The 22056-nt window shown below is 37.9% G+C and overlaps 1 protein-coding gene and 1 long non-coding RNA gene across 2 annotated transcripts in view; one reads left to right on the top strand and one right to left on the bottom strand.

Moving 5' to 3' along the window:
* Window positions 1-22056, bottom strand: part of LOC107999229 (UPF0489 protein C5orf22 homolog) — a 761052-nt gene that overhangs the window by 447007 nt on the left and 291989 nt on the right. The window lies entirely within an intron of this gene.
* On the top strand, window positions 190-2035 carry LOC133666393 (uncharacterized). Its single transcript, XR_009830480.1, has 2 exons — window positions 190-1029; window positions 1110-2035. It is a non-coding gene; the product is annotated as an uncharacterized LOC133666393 (long non-coding RNA).

Genomic DNA, 22056 nt, shown 5'->3' with positions numbered 1-22056 from the left:
TCGAGACGGCGGCGGTTTTTCCTCGCCCCCGTTGTCGTCGTCGTCGTTTGTGCTCGTTCATTCTTGGAAACTCGGGACCTTCGTGGCCTCGCTTCCGCGTAATGTTTGTTTGTTCGTTCGTTCCCCTTCCCCTTCGTTCAGCCGGATCGTTGGATCGATTTTGCAGAAATTTTCTCGCCGGAGGGGGATTTGAAGGATTTTTTTTTTTGGGAGGGGATAATTAAGATATCGTTCTTTCCGCTTTATATTTTGTACACGTGAGAAAGAATTCGTATATTTTGATGATACGTTGAGAGAGATTAATAAGAGATGGAAGAGAAATTATACTTCAATCTTGGCGATGTTGAGAAGGGGATTTTACTTGCGTAACGATTAGCAGAAATTTTCTTAAATTTATTTGGATTATAATCTTAGAGTTGATGTGCGAATATGTTGCGTAATATTACTCATAAATGGTGCACAGTGAAGAATGATAATCTCGATACTTGATTTTTTAATATAATATGATTCGTCGAAAAGCGATCGATTCTTTAATCGTGCTAGAAGAGAGTTCAAAAATATCATATGTTTAACGAGGATTCCTGTTTAATTTCGCGAAATCTTTAATCCAATCTCGACGATATCCCACTCGGATGAAAATCCGCCCCGTCGGAATGTCTCGGAATGGAAACAGCTGGTAAGCACGAGTGAAAAGCAAATGAAACGTCGTCGGCTCGCTTGAGAGTATCCGCAAAGGACGATGGAGTTAATGCGGCGTTGTTTCGCGGAGTGATTCAATTAAGAGACCGTTAATTAATTAATGCGAGGAGGAGACGAAATAGAAATTTACCCAAGCCCTAGACTCCTCGAGCGTTCGCCAGGAGGAGGAGGAGGAGGAAGGGCAAAAAGCGGAAAGGAGAAATGCTTGGTTTAACGTAACAAAGAGTTGAACAGCGATGTAAATGAAACTTGCGTGAAATATATATAATTTCAACGTTTATCGTCCTTGGAAATGTATATCGTGTCAACTTTCAAGAAAAATAATTCTTCGTAAGTATTTCACCATGATTAATTAATTAACTAAAACAAACAAACTTTTCAATTTTAGTTTTTTATATTTCTACTTGCAGAAACGCTCGCGAGCAATGGAAGCAATAAGCAAAATAAGAAGCAAAAAGATCGAAATAACGAAAAGTTTTCAAATCTTCTTCACTCTCAAAGGGAAATTTTTCAAATTCTTATCTAAAATTATCTAAAATTCTTTCGAAAAACACGATAACTATATAAATTAACCAGATAGCCGAATAAAGATTAAACGATATCATTAATCCCAAGTTACTAGCAGTTCCAAACCCTTAAGCAGACTAAATCCACATCGAGAAACGTTTCCTCTCGGTCTTACAGCTAGCCAAGAGGAAATCCCTTCGATTCCGGAAGAAAGGTCCAGCCAAGCAGCATCAACTTCCATCGCAATTACGTGAATTAATTTTAACAGTTTTAATCCGTGCCGACCAAGTTTCCGCTGCTTAATCCTCGGTTCTGCCCCGGTGTGAAGCATGGCTTTTCTAAGTAAAAGTTCTTCCCAACTTTTTGCGTTTCTACGAAGAAAATAACGGGACCGGAAGAGACTGAGGAGAGGATAATTGAAGGAACGAGCGAGAGCGAAAGTGTCGAAGTCATTTGCAATTTTCTCCTTAAGTTCTTCTTTGACTGAATTTCACTGAAATAAATTTTTTGTTATTGAGATATCGTGTATAATTGTGAGAGAGAGAAAAAATTAAATTATTATTAGCAATGGCTCGATGAACTCTATATTTTTGCTATATTTATGTTCGCAGAAGAAATTGAAAAGTTTTCTTTATTCAGACGGAAACAAAATATTTTTCTCCATGGTATAAACACGAATAAATAAATAGTTATCATTAAACAATTCCAAGCATTATGGAATTTACCTGAAAAAAAAAATATCACATTCTTTGGAGTTTATTCAAGTAAATAAGCTATTATTATCTCTCTTACTTTTCGCAAATATTTCAATACTATTGTGCCACAAAAACAATTTCTTCAAATTTGATCTAAAATTCAACCCACTCTACTCCATCCCAGAATATCGATCAAACTTTGCCACGTTTATGCCACCAAGAGCAAAAAAAAAAAAAAGAAGTTGCAAATCAAGCTACGAATTCAACGTCACCAAAACCTATCGCTCAATTAGTAACAATTTCGTTTCTTATCCCCCCGCAAATCCTATCTCTTATCTTCACAAAAATTGTCTTCGAGCGAACCAGATCCTAAATGGCTGCCAGATATGATCTACAGCCGTGTACAACTCCCTAATGGTTCGCACGTATATATTCGAAACACGCATTCCAATCTCTCCTTGACGCCGATCTCTCTCTCTCTCTTCACGGATTTATTCACCAACGCCACGGTTAATCGCGCTATGAGATATGTATGACCTTTCCCCGCGCTCCGCGAGACGTATATTTACCTCGATGGGCCGTTAAACGACGGTAATTACGGCATTTAGCTGGACGGTAGTTCAGCAATCGTAACGAATCGCGGTTCTCGCGATTTCAAAAGATACAAAGATCGGGAAGTGTAGGGCATATAGCCAACCCTTCCCTCCTCCTCCTCCTCCTCTTCTATCTTCTCTCACGGATGGATCGTTATCGCGATATGGATGGATCCACGAAAAGAAGGAAGGCAAGGAAAGTCTCCTATCTCGATCCGTGAATCCAAGAAATTCTCAAAGAGAGATACAGAGAGAAAGAGAGAAAGAGAGAGAGAAAGAGAGTGGACGCTCTCCTCCCTTCCCCCACGCCACGGGTCCCCACGGTTTGTACCGTTAAGGTTACCTCTACTTGCCGCTTATCTCGCCACCATTTAATCACATTCTAATTGCCGCCTGTTACCGACGTAATACGGCCTCCTCGTTAATTTTCCGATTTTTCCCTTCCTTTTCTTCTTTTTTTCCCCCTTGTCAAACAGGAGGGGCAGGAGAGATGGGTCGGCTAAGATCGGCTTCGTATCCGAGGAGGATCGACGCACGAGGATCTCCGTTACGGCCGATTTTACGATCCTCACGGCTCTCACGTGGGTATTAGTCTGCGAGGCGAGTATCGAGGCGAAGGATCTCTCCTCTCGCGGACATCGCGTGCGTTCGCGCGAGGAATTCTTCCTGGATGGGTCTGAGGGGGTGAGGGAGTGTCGTTAATGAGAGGGCCTGCGGCCTGGCGTGCGTGGGCGTTAATGAAGAAATTTTCCCATCTGGAATTTGATATTAGATGTATTCATTGGTGTTTACTATTTTTCGATTCAATTTCTTTATTTCTCCCTTTTTTAGATCAGGGAAAATTTGGAGGAGATTGATTCAGCGTTTCTCTCTCGAGCTTGAAAAATGCTCGAATAGGTAAGTTGAAGTTGAAGTTTGAAACAAAATTTGATGAAATTAATTATATTACTCGTATCTTAATTAAGAGATCCGAGGAACGAAAGAAGACAAATAGTTACAAAAAATTCTATAAAGTATCATATTATTAATATGTTCATCCATATATAAAAGATACAACAAGTGTTATCTAATTGAATCATTCCATAATAATTTCCTGGAACAGAAAATTTTCTCGCATTCAATTTTCAATCCATCATCCGAGATTCTTTGAAAAATCGAAATTATCGTGGAAAGAAGGGAATAATTAGACTCCCTCCACTTATCATTTTTACGTTGGACCGTGTTCATCCAACATTCGGATAATGAAGAAAAATAAACGTTTCGCGAGGAAAGAGCAACCGGTGATTATCATGGTTTCGAGTTATGGATTGCCCGGCAAGAAGGAGCGGAAAGAAGAGCGAGAAAATGCGGAGGAAGGAAAGGGATGAAGGAAGGGTAGAACGCTTGGGACACGAGAAGTGGAATGATGAATTGCAAGGCGCGGCAATGAATCAGAGGCCAGCGACAGGCGGTACACCTACCAACAATGCGGGGCCCCCGTTCTTCGGGGCCCACCAAGGTTGTCCGCAAACACCTTTCTCCGTGTACCCTCGAAGCTGAGCGCTTGAACAATCGCCGACTGTTTCCTGCTCTCGCGATTTCCTCTCGTTATCGAGGATAACTTACCGATCGTGTCGATCGTTTAGCTTATTTTGTTACGAGAGAATTGTTCCCAATTTTTTTCTTTTTTTTCTGGATCTCGTTCGGTTGAACGAATATATTCGAACGTTTTTGTCCAATGGGAAGATTTTTCTTGATATTGGAAAGAAATCAGAAAGAAGAGTCTTTTCGAGATTACGTGGAATGGAAAAGAAAATTTTCGATTCAAATTTATAACGATCGTTCTTTCGCGAAAGAAAAAGTTGAAAAATATTGAATTGGGCTTTCTAACAAAAACAAATTTTATGGATATTTTTACGAAGTTACTTTCCCACGAACTTATAACTTACTGCGACTTACAAAGAAAGAAGCAACGGTGTAAACACTCGGTGCCACGAGTGAGGCTTGTACGGTAGAGTCGTGAGGAATAAGTGGGTGGCGCCCATTCGAGTATGTAATCTTCGGGTTCATCGGTTCACGGGCGAGGAGGCAACCGATTATGACTCGTGTGTGGCCGTTCGGCTCGTTTTTCATCAATTTAATTAACGTTAAACCACGAATGCTACGCATTTCAGAATTGATACATTACAAGTCGAATGTAAATTGTGTCTCGTCAATTTGCTTTAATCATCGAATCGATAATAATAAAAGGAAGATTTTTCAATAATATCTAAGTCGTAGGTATTAAATATTACTCACATTTGCCAGAGTTATGAGTCTCCAAAGAGCTTGCCCGACCGAGGATTAATAAATATCTATTAAAATTTTCTATCAAAATTTGTAACAACTCTTGCCTTTGTCTTTGGTCTCTAAGAATCTCTAAAGGTGTTCCACGAATGTATAAACATTTTGTGTATACACTTGTGCGAACGAAGAGGATATCTCTCCTCGAGTACTTACACGAACGAATTTATAAACGTTCGAAGCGGTGCCAGACACGATGGCGTGAGCAAATGGACTCGATCGAGATTTCCTTTCTTATTTCTTTTTATTTCTCATTCGTTCTTCGTTCATCGGAATCCAGCCGTCTAATATTATGATTTTTAAACGGTGCTTAATAATATTTTTGTAATTGGTAATAAGAGTGATCGTGGGCAATGGTGCAGAAAAATCAGAGAAGAAAGAACAGTAATTATAATATCATAGCTCGTGACTTCGAAATGAATTCGAAACGAGCGGTGAATGGTTAAATGTTATTAATAGTACGATTTGTAACAATTAGGTTGGGAAGGAGGTTGAGTTGACTAGAAATTATTGAAACTTGGAAAAAAATAAAAAATAAAAATTGTAACGAGTTGGGAAGAAATGGAAAATAATCGAAGGAATATTTTATATAGTGTAGTTACGTTAATGGAACAGGTGAGGCGGAAGTTAGTCATTATAATTGATACTTATTACGTACGTAAATACTTGTTTCCAATTTTGAAATGACTATGATTATTGAAATATCTGAATTTCCTAGTATTAAACATTTTTATATACATGTACACATTGTACATATTTTCATTAATGACACACCATTTACTGGTTGTTTTAAATTTAACGCTATCGGGAAAATATATATTTTTTCTCCTAAAACTAATTGTCGAGAAGATAATAAAGTAGCAATTTTACGATACAAGTAAGAAAATTGGCTATTTTAAACGGTTTAAACGTATAATTAATTTTGAAATTGCTATTTGTGAGAAAATTCACGAAGTGTCAAAAACATATTTGATTGACAGAAATTTGTCTGTTGAAGAAAATAATTAAAAAGTTTAAAACTATAACAATAAAAATGGAATGAAAATTAGCAAATATAAACGAAATAAATGAGATAAAATAAGAAATTAAGAACCATGATAGATAATATACAACACATAGATAAAAATCACAAGTAGGAAAAAACTTTTAAGAGAGTAATAGTTTCATTAAAGTACATCCAACTAAATATAATAATTTCAAATAACAATATTACATTTTATTAAAGACTGAATAAAAAATTAAGAAATTATTCTGATATTCTTTATCTTAACACAAAACAAATCAAATTAGAAACACACTCGTTGTTGAATACCATTTCAACAAAAATAAACTTTAATCCAAAGAGAAAAAATAATAGTAAAGTCTTCCTATTATGCCATCGATCGACCAAAAAACATCCCTTCAGAATTCCTCATTTTTGTTGATCAATTATATACATTTCTGTATATATGTACCGTGTAACGTCAACAGGATGACGCAGTCGCATAAAAATGCAACCTTCGCGCCACAACTGCGCCATTCGATGCCACACGTCGATCACGAGTGACGAAGATCTATCAGAATCGAATGGTTACGAGTCTCTCTCGTTCCCCAAGATCGTTCCCGGGGATAAAACGGGAACAGAAACGGAGGACGCGTTGCCGATGGAACGACGGAAGTGGCCGAGGAGGAATCGCAATTAACAGGAAACCACCGTCCTTCTGGAAACGGTGACGTAACAGTGGCCGACATAACGTGACCGTCGAGCATGGCGTAATTATAGTCATCGATGGTACGCAGCAATTTATTCGCCTCGAACACGATCGACGAATCATTGACGTGTGCGTGGAGAAAAGAAAAACCGCATCGAGACGTGACACGATGGACACCGCTCTTCCCCTGCACTCTTCTTCAAATGTGATCGTTTATGCCTGGAAATATATATAGACAAGTAACACGTTAGTAAGAACGATGTGACGGGAATTGGATGATCGCCAAAGATGCATCTTTCTTCTGTTTTTGGGATGATTATTTCATTATCCACAAAAAGAACGTGATTTTTCAATCGATTCAGAAAAAAGCAAACGACTTCGTACGAAGGATTTAAATTCCCTTAAACTCAAAGAGAACGATCGTTATTCTTCGTCCCAACACGGGAGAAGGGGGGAGGATGAATATATAAATCGATAACACGTTATCCAAACAACAGGTGCCGAATGAGAGGAATGCGTTTTAGATTCGCAAACTTAGATGGTACTCTTCGTGGGTAACATAGAGATTCGTATCTAAAACGCGCAAGAAACAAGAGGAGGCGCAGGCGCAGAAGGGGAAAGAAAAAGAAGAAAAAAAGAGAGAGAGAGAGAGAGAGAAGAATCGCTTGGCGCAGTGCCACGAGTGGAACGTAAACTGATCGCGCAATCTGCCGGTGCGCGCGGCGAGTCAACTCTGGCCACGAAGAATTTCAATCAGTAATAATATCGCTGCGCTTTCTATCTCCTCCACTCGACCCAACGTTTGCATCTTCCTCTATCCCCCCTCTACCTTTTCCCATCCAAGGGATCCGAGCCGATCCTCCACGCCGGTTACAAATGGCGTCATTATTCCTTAATAATTCGAGATACCGACCGACCAGACATTTATTGTCCGCCTAGATGCCACGGCCAAGGGGGAAGATGACTCTCGCGGGTCGCCGATTTTTTATGGCGCGTGTTTGTAAGAGATGGGATAGCACCTCCTCGTATCGCTGGGTAACGCTCGAGACGAGAGAAACGAGACGATTTACACGTTCGGCTGCCAGGATAATCTCTTGAGGCTTGGTTAATTGAGATTAGGCGAAGTTCGCGATGCTAACGCCATCTGCGCAGAAAGACGAGGAAGATGAAGTTGGATTTTAAGGTTATGTATTTCGTTTCGAAGAAATGAAAAGTTTTGAGAGGATGGGTAATGGAAATTTTCAGTTTATAGGTTTTTAAAAGATTACTTTGAGATTTTTTTTTTTAAAGTTTTAAGCAATGGAAGAATTATTGATATAGATTGAGAACAAGTTTCAATTAACAAATTCTTTAAATTTTGATCCAATAATTTGAATAATTGTAATAATTTTAAATCGAATCTAATAAAAGTAAAAAAATCTATCCATAATAATTAAATATTCTCAATCTAGCGACATACATCATACACATATATGCAATTTAAATTTTCACAAATGCTTTCGACACGTTTTATTATCTCTCGATTCTAATTAAAAATTCTCTTTTACACGACTCTCAATTAATCGTACGTTATCCCAATTATGATAATAAAACGATACGAACGAGAAATTAAATTCCATCAAGTTACGATGGATAAGAATCGAATCGAAGAGGACAATCTCTCCTCCATCGGGTTTGCGTGGTTGTGCACAACACAAACAGCAACAACATATCGCAATTACCTTCCTTGACACGAATGTGTTCCAGAGCGGCAAACAGTGCTCTTCGTAGGCGACACGAGCGGAAAAACTTCTCGCTGTTCGCCAGTTGTTATTATTCACGGCACAGCACCATGGATACGAGACAGAAACGAGTTTTCCCGGGTGTGAATCAATAAGAAATCATCGGACCGTGTGACATCGAGATCACGTGACAGATCGGCGCCGAAGACAGGCTTTTCGTTTCAGATCTTGCGTTCAACGATCGTATTTACTGCCTCCATCATCGATTCGATCGATTATGTCACTCGACGATTGCGAAATGGAGATATCGTTTCATGTTCTTTTTTTTTTTTGTCTCGTTGCTTTTTTCTTTCTTCTCCTTTTATTTTTAATCTTGCCTATTTCCGCTTTGCTTCTCTTCAAAAATTGGAAATATTGGATTTCTTAAAAATATTATTTTTATCTAAGATAAAAATAGAAAATTAAATTGTCCACAGTATGTTTCAGAAATAAATTTCAATATTATTAAAAGAATTCCATAGAATCACATAATTGATAGGATCGTTTCTAGAATTCTTTCGATTTCAGAATTTTGAAAATTGTTGATATCCTACAAATATTCTCACACTTCACCTTAAATTTTCAGAGACTAATGCAAATCCACTCAAACTTTATATACACATACTTACGCATAAAGCATCTCTTCCTTAACAACATAAAAAAAATATAAACTATACTTTCATCCTTTTCTTCTATTCAATCTGGCCGCAAAAATAATTTCTTTCTAATAATTTTTAAACCTTCCCCCGTAAAATTTTATCTATCTTTATCGCGCGATTTATTTTGTATTCCAGAAGATTATTTCACAAAGACCCGAAAATCACAGGACGCCCTATGCCGCGGAGCGCACGTAACAGTACTCGCATACTCGGTTCCCGTTACGCGTGTAAAATATATCACGTCAATCGTTGCCGTGAAGAGAAAAAGCGGCGGTGCGCTATAAACGAAATAATATAAACGAAGGAGAACAGGCAGAAGTGAGCGGCCTCAAGCATCCTCCAGATTCGGTAGCCATCGAGGACGAGAGAGGAAGGAGTACGAGGTCCTTACGAGGTTAAAAGTTATAAATTCTCGATTTTACAACTGGAACGAGTGACGTTTACGATTATAAGCCAGCTGCGTCTCGTTGGATCATTGATTAATACCGATCGGACGGCAATAAGAATCTCCTCCGGTTCTGGCACCTGTTACAACCTCTCCTTACTTATCCAAAAGCCTGTCTCCTCGCCTCGTTGAACGTTTGACCAAAATAGATAATTCCAATGATCCTCTTTCGCGAGAAACGATATTATATTGAAAATAATTGCTGGGGTGTTAGAGGGGATGCGTAATTTAAATGCGTGGCGGGAGAAAAATCGTGGCAGGGACTCGATCTTCCGGTTTCGAGAATATTAACGGTGCAGGTAGTGGTGCAGTTGGTTCTTTCGGGTTCTTTGATTTCTGCGAATTTGTACGTGTTTCTTTTTTTCTTTTTTTTTTCTTTTTTGAGACGCGGTTCTTTGAGGAGGAGAAGGATGCGATGGACCGATTAAATTCTTTTTAATTTGTCAAATTTGAAAAATGTTGCTTTGTGTTTTTCGGGGAAGATTTTCGATGAAACGAATTCGATTGATGAAATCACTTTTAACATCTCGTTTTATAATTACGATTTTGTAATCGAAAAATTTTACGAAATTTGACAAGCAAACGATGATTTCAAATTAAAATTATAATTCTCGATAAAAAAAAAACATACAGTTGTTACTTCACAATAAAGATATCAACAAGTATAATCATCAGTTCTCTTGAAATATTTAAATTCCAATGGCACGAGATTTTAAAGATTCATTCGTTTCCAAGACATGTTCCGTTTAGAAAACAAAAATATTCGATGATACATTTTCCACATACATCCTCGCACAAACGGAAATAACAAATGGAACCGTTTTAGAAGCCGATCTCTGTTCGGCATCACTTGGAAAAAAAAAACAATCCTTACTCGAACTCGTGAGAGGACAATCTACATTTTCAACCTCGAAACGACAGCAACCTCGTCGTTCGCATTCCGCGCGGGATCCCGATTTCCGCGTCGTCGAGTAAAATTCCGCGCGCGTGTCATCGATAAATTCCATTCGAACCTTCTCCCCGGATAATCCGAATTTTATTTCCCTGGCTCGCTTTCCGCGCATCCGAGGAAAAGTTTACGGAGGGGGGAGGGGAAGGGGAAAAAGAGGCGAAGAAAAAGAGAAAGGGAAGAAGAAAGGGGGGAGAGGTGAACGTGGAGCACTCGCGAGATGATAAATATCCCGAAGTTTCATTTCCTGCCAGTAATAGGTCGTTCTTTCGGGAAGATCGCGAAAGATCTCTCTCTCTCTCTTTCTCCTTTTCTCGTCTTTTCGAAAGAAGCAACGCGGAGGAGAAGACCCGTGAGAAGAGAGTTTCGTGAACCCGTGTTTGTGTTTCTATAAAACGCAACGGCTAATCACGTTCCTCGTAGCGGCTTGCGGTGCAGGAGAAGACCCTAGAGAAAGGATATAGGCAACCATATATATAGAGGGATTCAGGTTGTCGAAGACGAGGGGAAAATCTGATTCGATGTTCCAGATCAGAGGTTTTCAATCCTTTTTTTTTTTTGGATTGCAATTCTCATTGAAATATTATACACTATTCGAGGGGTTCGTGACAGGTTCGTGACAAATTTCTAATAATTTAAGTACGTGAGGATTCAACAGAGTAAGAAATTTCAATTTGCATTCAATTACATCGTCTTTATCGATTCTCCAAAGGAATATAATATCAATTATGTATACTTTATAAGTTATAAATCATTCAATTTCTCTGGCACCAAAGAGTAACAAGGGTAAAGATTCAACGTCAAACACGTGTTGAGTTTCAAGAATAGGAGACAGTTTGAAAACTCGTTCGATAGAACATCCTGTTGCGGCTATGAGCCTGGGAAAGGTGATGAGTCTAAATTCGAGTCGATAGATTAGAATATTAGAATCGGTTATACGATTTCCAACGCGGAAAAAAAAACAAACGAATGAAAAGTATACGAGAAAAAGAGGAGCAGGAACTATTGAAATTTCACAATTTTTCCTGCGATAATGAAATTTTACAATAAAATTTATATATATAGAAAACAAAATAGATTACAAAATTTTCTTTTTGGAACGTCACTTAAAGAGGACTCTGTTGAATAAATAATTTAAAAAAATGAAACATACAGAGCAGTGAAATTTGAATATTTTTTAAATTCAAGATCCCTCTCTATTTCCCTACCACAAGTTACATTTAAGAATCACTTTTTGTATAGAATCATTTTAATCGATGATAACAAGTTCATCGCTGAGAAAGAACCGATTCGGCACGCGGGAAAATTTTTCAAAAATTATTCGATCGTTCGAAATTCAAAATCAGAGCTTTCGGATTGAATCAATTTCCTCGCAAGTACAAACGTAGTACAAACTGGTGTCTAACTGCGCGCATCGGTCGCGCAATCGTGGAGTTTATTCGAACGAATGTGTATATCCGCGAGGGAGGTGGGGGTGGTTGATGAATATTAATGAATATCGTGGCACCTGTCCGCGCAAAAGCACGGTATTTACGGAATCGGTCAACCGGAGAGATCCGCTAATTTTCGAACGATTCGAGCCACTTTATCGGGAACGAACGGAGGGGGGTATACGAAACGGCGCATAGAGGCAATCAGTCGTAACCAGCTTGCTGTTGCGGTCGTAATTGCGCGACTGCGTGCACCGTGATACGGAATATTACAGTTTGTCCACACAGTTTTGGATACGTTGGCCACGTGGCCGGACCGCGTGCAATTTCGGTCGGGTAAATATCGCCGCGAAATTACGCGGCCGCCGAGTTTATAGTCTGCCCATCGCGTTATTATGATCGTCGTGGATACAGTTGTCAACGCGCACGTATAAAATTATCTTAGGAAGGAACGTTTATATCGTCTTGCTTCGAGAAATTTCCAATTTCAGCTCTATTTCCTGTGCACGATGATCCAAATTTTTGTTCCAGGATAACAAGTGTATCTAAAAGTACAAATACGAAACAATAAACAAAATTGTGAAAATAATTTCATTTATTTACTTTTTCTTTTTTATAATTATTAATTTTAAAAGTTTGATTATACTATTTATATATAAAATAGGTACTTACACCAGTTCTACATATTATGAATATACATACGACTCACTTTACAATAATTTCCTAGTTTTCAGCGTGAAATTTTCCGAAGAAACTCTACTTTGTAAGAAAAGTCTCTCGAATAAAATTAATCTGGATATCTCAGAAGCGATTTGCCTTTGGGCAACGAGCAGAGTCCGATCTCCCTCCTCGTAATCGGCCACGGGGTGCCCGAGGAGCGCGTCGAGGAGGGTGGGTCGGGTCGAGAAAAAAATGGAAAATGCTTTCTCGCTTCGTAACGACGTCGCGGACGCGAATCATTAATCCTCGCTACGTGGTGCCGTGTACCTTGTACCTGCTCGTGATTACGGCTCCCTCTCTCTCTCTTCTCTCTCGCTCGACAACCTCCTCTTGGGCCAAGGACGGAGGCAGAGTTGCTGCTCGCGGGGTGGCTGCTCGAGGAAGGGAACACACCTACGACTTTTTTTCACCTCCCATCTCCGTTCAATCCGCCGACTCCGTCCTTTCCTTTCAGGCCTGAAGGAAAAATGTTCCCTCCATGCTACAGATCTGGCCAGATCCCCTTTAGGAGGAGACTCCCCCTTGTGTGCCGCGTCCACACCTGGAGGCTAAACGCATGTGGATAAATTTGCGAACAGGACTCTGATTAGCGTTGATGCGGCATAATGGTCTCGTGGAATGTTAATGGTTGAAGAAATGTGAATCCTCGCGCACTCGAGGATCCTCCGCGAGTGTGAGAACACGATACTTTTCTCTCCTTCTTTCTTTCAATACACTCTATTCTCGAGCAGGTTAGAGTTCTCGTCTACGACGATAGATAGAAGTGTTTAAGAGTTTTAGACAAGTGGCTACTTTTATTACGAGAATTTTGTTTATGGATACGATGTTTTTCATTGTTCATTGTAACTGATTCTAGTATCTTATGTTCGCGACCAGAGAGTGGAATTTAGGAATTTATAGCAACTTCTTTCCTTTATAAAGCGACGGAGTATGTAACTTTTCATACGAAGAACGAAATTGTAAATTGAAAACAGCTTTTCTTCGTTGGACATGCGTGATTGCATGTGTGCATTTGCAAGTTCGAAGGAAAAATAGAAACTTCTGGAATGGAGAAAGCGAAGTACAGTAACTTGATTTATTTATATCGTGTTTGGATAAAAGGATAAAAGAATGATAATTATCGAAAAGAAAAAAAAAATTCCATAAAAGATGTTCCATCAATGAGAATCCATCTTGTTCCACCGCCTCGTCGAACCCATGCGATCACGTTCACTTCCTCCATCGGGTAACAACTCGAAACACATCGAGGATGTCGATTATTCTCTCCCCCTTTCTCCCCCCTCCCTCTCCTCTAACCGTACACGCAGCCAGCTCGTTTCCTCGACTTCCTCCAGAAACGTTCCTAGCGAGTTTTTCTCACCTTCTCTGCCTTCCTGGAACACGTTCCACGGAAGAAATCGAGGGTGTACCTACCTACGCCCTCGCGATTCCCACATTGAACTTGCACGAAGCCTTTACCTCGATCCTTTGTCTAATGTGATTGCACCTAGATTTTTATTTTATTCGTTTAATTTATCCTGGTAATATATCACAGAAGACGCAAAAATAAATTTACATAATTGAAAGTAATTCAATTTTTGATTAATTAGCGTTAATGTTCAATTTAAAGATTACAAGTTACAAATAAATTTTTGGAATTAAAAAAGGAATGTCAATTAACGATGTTAAAATCGTCGGAAACCGAGTAACAGTACTTTTACTTTTTTCTCTTTTTTGCAAGTATAAAAAATAATTATGGATCACAGAATACTAAGGTTTAATTCAGGCCAATGCAGTGGCCGATATCGATGATTTTATCGGTACAGAAAATTGTTTTCAACAAGTTGGATCACGATGCTGCGGACACGCTTGGTAGCATTTCACAATGATCATTCGTTTGCTACTTGCGTACGCTTGTGGTCGGAATATTGCAACATGGGATGTGGTTTTTAGAGAGGAGGGATAGTAAGAGAATTTGATTTTTCAAAAGAAAAATAAAAATATAGATTTTTAACTCTTCGTCTCTCTTCGTTTATTTATTTTTCCTTTTTACGATCCTTGTTTTTTATTATCATTATTTTAAATATAACTTTCAATATTCTCGGGTTTTGATAAATTTAGCGAAGAAAAATTCAGGATCATCATTTACATGATATTTCTACTCTATTATCAATGCATAAATTTAAAATAATTAAATTGTGTTTTTTTTCTCTCTTTTCCCTTCAACTTCAAATACACTTATACTATAATAGCATAAATTTCAATGAGAACATCGAATTCTAAAAATTCCTAATAGCCTATCACATTTTTCTATACTCATCCCATCATATTCAACAATCTTCCACGAAAATTTTTCATAATAGTTCATAGTTCGTTATCTCCACGAATCACAATTTTACTGTGCTTAAACGATAAGGGAAAACGAGATCGTTTGTTAAAAATGAAAAGGAAAAAAATTTGACGCGCGAGTAAATAAAAAAAAAAAAGAAAGAAAGAAAGAAAGAAAGAGAAGCGAAATGGTAATAACCTCATGAATATGTATAGGGAGGTACGTTTTTTTCGTCATCCGATAATTGCATTCTCTCGGTGCTACATTTTGTAGCGAGGTGTTCGGTGCTTGAGACGTCGGTTAATATTTTTTCTTTTTTTTTTTTGCGACGCGATCCCAATCAGAAAGCATGTCGCAACAGGGACGTCAAACGTGCTTAAGAACCGAGCGACAAGCTGAAAATTGTTGGTGCCGGTTGCAAATCGTGCCCTTTTGAAAAATGATCCGAAACCGCCATCACGTAGTATTCCAAACATACATCGATGCATTAATCACGTTTAAACAAGGGAAGGAGGAGAGCTCGTGAAATTGCTCGTTCGAGGGCCACTGAAACGCGCAGGTTGTGTTCGATCGAGAAAAAAAAAAAAGGAGGGGTATTTAAGCATCTGGACCATGAAAAAAGTCATTTCTTCGCTCAATTTGAACAGCTGAACTCTATTTCTAGAAGAACCTTCTTCAAACACTCAACATCCACCGACACTTCCAGCCGTCTCAAACGCGTTACGTGCGTACGACCCACGTGATACGGCTCGTGTTCGACAAACCGAAGCCACGTAACACTTGGATCACCACAGAGATATTTTATTCCTCTGTTGTTTTTATCGTAAGTGTTACTTTTACGATCGAACTTTATTAGCAGTAGGTGTTATACGGTTATGGATATGTCGAAACGTGAGACGAAACGTTATGGAAATGTTAAAAAGCGGATGCAGGGGAAAAATAATATTTCGATTACGCGATAGCGTTGATTTAAAATTTCACTTATTATCGCAGCATTGCTTTTACAAATTTAGATATGCTCAGATTATGTTTTCGCCATCACATTTCGATCTATTTACAAAAGTACTATAATTATTTCTTTCGATCGTATTTTCGTAATTTGGAAAATGTTGTTCAAATTTTTTTATAAATTTATATATATATATATTCAACAAATTTATATATATTCAAAATCATAATATCTTTCAATTTTCTATAAACCAGGATAATAATCCTAATAAAAATTCTTTCAACAATCAACGTATATTATACAACATACTATAATTAATTTCATCGATCTTATTTTTCGTGCAACAAATAGAAGCAAAGCCACATCAAAGCTTCGTACTTGCAACCCTAAAAGATTCCACGAATAATCGCGAAATGATGCGAGAAATGACGATGATCGTGATGCGGATTCTTGGATCGTCTCCGCTTTGAAGTTTCGATCGGAACGGAAACAAGCAACTGTCGCCTGTTATTCCTCCATGACGTCTATCACGTGTTTAGTGCGTGCACGCGTGACAGCGCGTGTTGCGCCCCCTATAATCCGACGAGTCACGAGCGAATCCTGTTTTTAGGTGATTTGCAACGTTGAATGCGTCGGGAGTAATTGACGATTAAGGGGAAACGGAGTACGGAAAATCGATCCCTCGATATTTTAGATACGAAACGAAGTGCGAAGCGAGATTACGAGTTCAGCATGCCGCTGGAAATGTGATTCATGTCGAAGTCGAGGATGCTGGTTAAATATAGGATCGTTCAAATTGATTCGCAACGCGATGGATATTAACGTAGAGTTTATTTTATGATGAGTTTTTATGATGTATGATGTTGATATTGATATTCAAACGATTCGTTTCGATCCATCTAAAATTTTTATCCAATTACGATTATTATGATTAAAATTAAAAATAAGCCTCATCGTTATAATAAAATTAAATTAAAATAAATGATCATTAATGAAATAGAGGCACCGTTATGCGGAAACGGAAAATAAAGTAGAACGAGAAAAGAATTTAGGAATTATATCCAATTGATTTTTATATTTCCGCAATTAATAATTTGAAATTCTATTTGTATTAATTTCGATAAAAATAATTATTACAAATTATCACTGATTGATCGTCGAATATCCAAATCTAGAGTCAAAAACTTTTATAACGATCGGAAAATCGATCGACCTTTCAATTCCTCTCAACTTTTAAAGTTTTCAAATTAAAATTCTCGATTAGATTAGATTAGATGGCATCTTTCTCGAGCACCCAAAATCCCACACCAACGACCATAATCATAATTCAAGTCGTTAACAAGACGATTCACCGGTTTTCCGCAGTTATTTGCATCTCTGTCACCCCCTCCCTCTCTTTTTTTGCTCGATTTTCCTTTTTTCTCCCCCTCTCCTCCTCCTCCTCCGCGTGTACGCGCCTTTATGACGCATCGTCCGCTCTTAACGAAGTGAGACCCCGACCGCTTTTAATTAATAGCCAAGCAGGCCGGTGATCGAACGTTTTCAAGCTGCTCGCGCAGTTTATCGAACAAACGAGCTTATTCAGTGCAACAGAACCGGCATGGAAATCTTTCTCACATGGTTGGCCTGCCCGCTTGTTAAATGCGTGTATTATATCTATTAAGGCGATACATCGGTGTATGAGAAGCCGTAATTTATAGAAACAAGAAGCCGAGTTGCCGAGCAGACCAACTCTTTGACCAAACCAGCCAACTATCGAGGGCCCGTGTTCGTTCTAGAAATAATAATGAATCTTGCAACACTGTGGATCCGTTGAGAGCTACTCATGCTGCGCACGAACATTCAGAATAGACATTCTACCCTTGTCTGCCGACTTTATTAAACCATTAACCGATCGCACCAAGTGAGCTATATGCATTATAAAAATTTATACACATATATATATATATTGTTATATTCGACGTGCGATGTAATAAAATAAAGAACGAACAGTTCAATTTCCGAATTTTTCAAAGTTTACAATTAATTCTCTTCTCCAAACAATCTTTCCATTCATTATTCATTATCTTTATCACAAACTTGGACAAAATTCAAGGTTAAAATTCTAAAATCCCTACACAGATACTACGCACATTCCAACAGGAATATAGCTCGCAAACAAGCGGCTCTTTGCCACTCCACCGTACCGAGATCGCGAGATACCTCTGCTATCACCGCTTCATTTTCCCTCGCCTCGGAGGGAACGTTGGAAACGTTCGCGATCGTTCGAGGAATTGTGCCGTGTTCGAATCGGTCGGAGGCTCAGAGCGCACTGTAATGCATATATGGTCGTTTGCAACATACTCGAGCCGCTTGCAGCCGGCACGTACAACAACGGCTTTATCATTAAAGGTAACGCAACTCTCGCCGTCATCCGCGGTGCAATAATGCATTCGTCCTTAGACAAGGATATTAATATTAATCGAATTTTCAGAACACAAGCGATAATGACATATACAGGATAACGAAAAATTTTGAATAAAACTACAGGCTATTTGCACGTAAAAATAGATCTCCCAACTCTGTTGTGCAAAATTGTTTTATATACATATATATTTAATATTAATCTCAATTAACAACCCGAGTATCTTCGCATTCTGAGGAAACAGATAACCTTGACGATCGGTGCACGAAATAAAACAGGATAATCGGGATTCAGAACGGGATCCCTCGACTTCCGGCAAGCGTGCCTGTTGCCACGATCCGTCCGGCGGAGGACAGAGATCTGAGAAGCGTGAATACGTGACGATTAACCATTTCCTGATCACGGTGCGAGAATGCAGGATTTAAAACTATCTGATCCAGCAGCGGATTCTTTCTGAACTGTCCACGCGGTTTCAACCACGGCTGCGAAAAAAAAATCAACCGGCGTAATCCCTTCGAGCAGTTGACGGATACGCGCGGCGATTCTCTCGAGAATATTAGAAGTCTTGACAGGACGTTTCACTTATGATAAAAGGGGCGCGGACGGACGGGCAGTGTAAAGTACGAGGAGGCGAGAATGAGGGATGAGCGTTTGGCGTGAAGTCGAAGCAGTTCTTGGTAAAATAGATGGTCGGTTGGACTGGTTTAGAAGGTTTAGAAAGTTTGAGAGGGAGAATTTTGTCGCGTTTTCTAATCGAGATTAGAAAATCAGAAAATTTCGAGAAATGATCGATCATTAACATCGATTCAAGAAAATATTTTTCAAATCTCAGTGATTAATTTTCATCTCGATCTTCTTTAATTATATCAGTCGAACTGATATTCGAAGAAGAAAAAGAATTTGGAAGAATCGTACAACATTAAAAAACTCGATCAAATTCGATCATGTAATAAAATTATTTTGCATTTTGATATTTCACAAACAGAATTAAATTGATAATAAGATGGTATAATAATTTCCAACATCTTCAAATCCAAGAGATTAAATTTTCATTTTGTCGATAATTATTGACAAATTAAATCCAGACTCCTGGCGGTTTGATTAGCTCCACGACAGTTTTATTAATTACGGGACGGAATTGATAGCCGAGTTGGGCGAAAGTTATAATCCAAAAATCTCATCCCTAAATGGACGATGGATACCGGATGGAAGCTTAAAAGTTTCCCGTGTGCTCAGACTCTGAAAGTTTCCTCATATTCAAGAAACTTGGTGATAAAGAATCTGTTCATCCACGGATCTTCCTTAATTGTTGCGTGAAGAATCTTTGAGTTAAAGGGACCATGCATCTCCCTGTACTTTGCGCGTTATTTTCCGTGATGGAACATTCTAAGTGTTTTGTGAAAATGATTTATGGACCTCGAGTTGTACAAACTTTTCCGAAAAGCAGAAGGTAGTTGGAAAAAGGATGAGCGTCTAAGAACGTCTTAAGTGGAAATAATTTTTATGATTCCTGCAATAATATTGTTCAATCATATTGTTAATATTAATAATTAGTAATAATGTAGTGTACGAATTTTATTATCATTGTTATTTTGCAAAATTTTAATATTTTAAACGGGGATTTAATTCAAATTAAAAAATTTTTCATAGACAATGAAATCAATTCTTATAGTTTCATTACTTTTTTTATTATTATTAAAAATTTAACTATGTGATGGATAGAAAAAAGATGGAAAAAATCTTTCCATTATAATAAATTGATTATGGATGATTGTGTGCACGAGGAATATCATTTTGAAATCAACCCTTGAGTATTTACGATAAATATAATAATTTTTCTTAAACATTTTGAAGGATTAAGTACAGGGGGAGGAAGAATCGAGAATGAATTAGAATCTTTCGAATTAGACAAATTTTCCTACAAGATAATGTAAGGCTAGAAAATATTTTTTCCCTTTCACTGTAGTACCACGTTCATCGAAAGTCCACGGACAAAACGTGTTTTTAATCGTTTTGAATATTAATATTTCCCCGATTTCCCTTATAACTCAACCGCCAACGTGCACCAGTTGCTACTATGTTAATTAGAAACGGCCGCAGAAGGCAACGGCTTCGTAGCTAATTTACATGATTTGCGAGTTCTCCTCGAGGATTACGCACATCTTTAATCATCGGCCTACACGAAAAAAAAAGAAAAAATCGCGGTAATAAGCCGAGTATACGCCATACGCACGTTTGACTCGCGCGTTTATGAAACTGATTTAATTTGATTTAAATCGAACGATTGAGCCGGCCGTTTTATGTAGTATCCGCCAGGTATTTTCGTTGCGACATACGCAACTGACGATTGCATAAATCATCGATGTAACGAAGGGAATAGAATATTATATAAGATTGTTAACTCGGACGGCTAAAAATTCTTCGATCGATGACTTTACTCTTTCGAGTGAAATACATCACAAAGATTTAAATTTTGTATTAGAATTCGAGCAATATAGTAAATTTAAGAAAGTAAAAATTGCATGTCCCATTAGAAATTAAAAAATTAACAATAGTATTCTCGATATAATTTTACTATTACACTGACTATTTGGTTTTGAGGATAGGCACGATCGATGATATCACTATTGACAAATATTATTCATCATGTGCTCTTAGAAAATTAACGAGAAAGAAATTAAAATAGATAAGATCGTCTGTAGGAGAATATCACGATTTTTCTCTTTCCTCTTCTGAAATGTAGGATGTGAAGAGCGCGATTAATTAAAGTGGCATCGACGGTGAGAAAAAGGACGCGATGCTAACGAGCGAATTAACCCTTTTCACGTTGAACTTTCCTTTCCAAGGCAATCGTGTTTTTCCCCGGTGAAAGGAAAACCGTTTTATTTAAATGTCATTGTGCGGCTGAAGGTTTTAATGAGATCCGAATGCCGAGGATGCCGCGGATATAAGCGGCCGATTTTATGACTCGCGAATATAAATATCAATGACAAACTGTGATTGCGATCCCTATTTGGATTTTACTCTCGAGTTGGATTAAACTCGTTGTTTACATGAGAGGATGATTGAAATTTGGACCGATTAAATTAATTTTAAAAAGCTACTTTAATATCTCTTTTTTTATACACATAAATAATATACAATTAATCCGAATTTTCAGACAGTATAAAGTGACAGAGTAATTTTGTCCCGATAAAAATGATGACAAACGATCAAATATATGAATATCGATTATTTAAATTAATTGGACAAATTCGTTAATCGAAAAAGTCGAATAAGGGTTAAGTTTGATGTAACACATCGCGAAGAAACCGAAAAGTTAAACAAGCATAAATTTTTATTATGTAAATTAGACATTAGAAGGAAAAATAAATTAATTTTTTTAGATATGCTAGATATTTTTGAAATAAAAAAACAAAATTAGAAGGAATCGGTGATGAAAAATACAAAATTATTTACAAACGGATTTACATAACGTAAACGAGATTTTTCCATACAAATTATATCTATCCATCGATGAATTTCAAATACATTCCGTACATACGTATAAACGAAAGAAAATGAAGATTTTGAATGGCAGATCCTTATCGACAGCGTGCTTTTCGAATTGACGATAGCTTTGCCTTTTCTTTTTTTATTTTTTTTATTTTTTTTTTTTTTACTGGCCAATTCAAATCATTAAATATCCATCACGGTAAATTTAACGACCAATAAAAGAAACGGGCTGTCTTCGACATATCGCGAATTCGATGGAACTCCAAGCCTCGACTTTGGAAAAAGAAATGGGCAAAGAACGTCGTAAACGTTGCGGGTAGTCTCGGGATTGCGCATGTGTGACGATGCGCGCTCTCGCCACAACTGCAATATCAATGAAAAAAATAATTATTCGAGGAGAATCTCTAAGAAAGATGAACATTTCGTGACG

This window comes from Apis cerana, linkage group LG7 (genome assembly GCF_029169275.1).
Source record: "Apis cerana isolate GH-2021 linkage group LG7, AcerK_1.0, whole genome shotgun sequence".
Taxonomy (NCBI): Eukaryota; Metazoa; Arthropoda; class Insecta; order Hymenoptera; family Apidae; genus Apis; species Apis cerana.
This window is presented reverse-complemented; position numbering and strand designations above follow the sequence as displayed.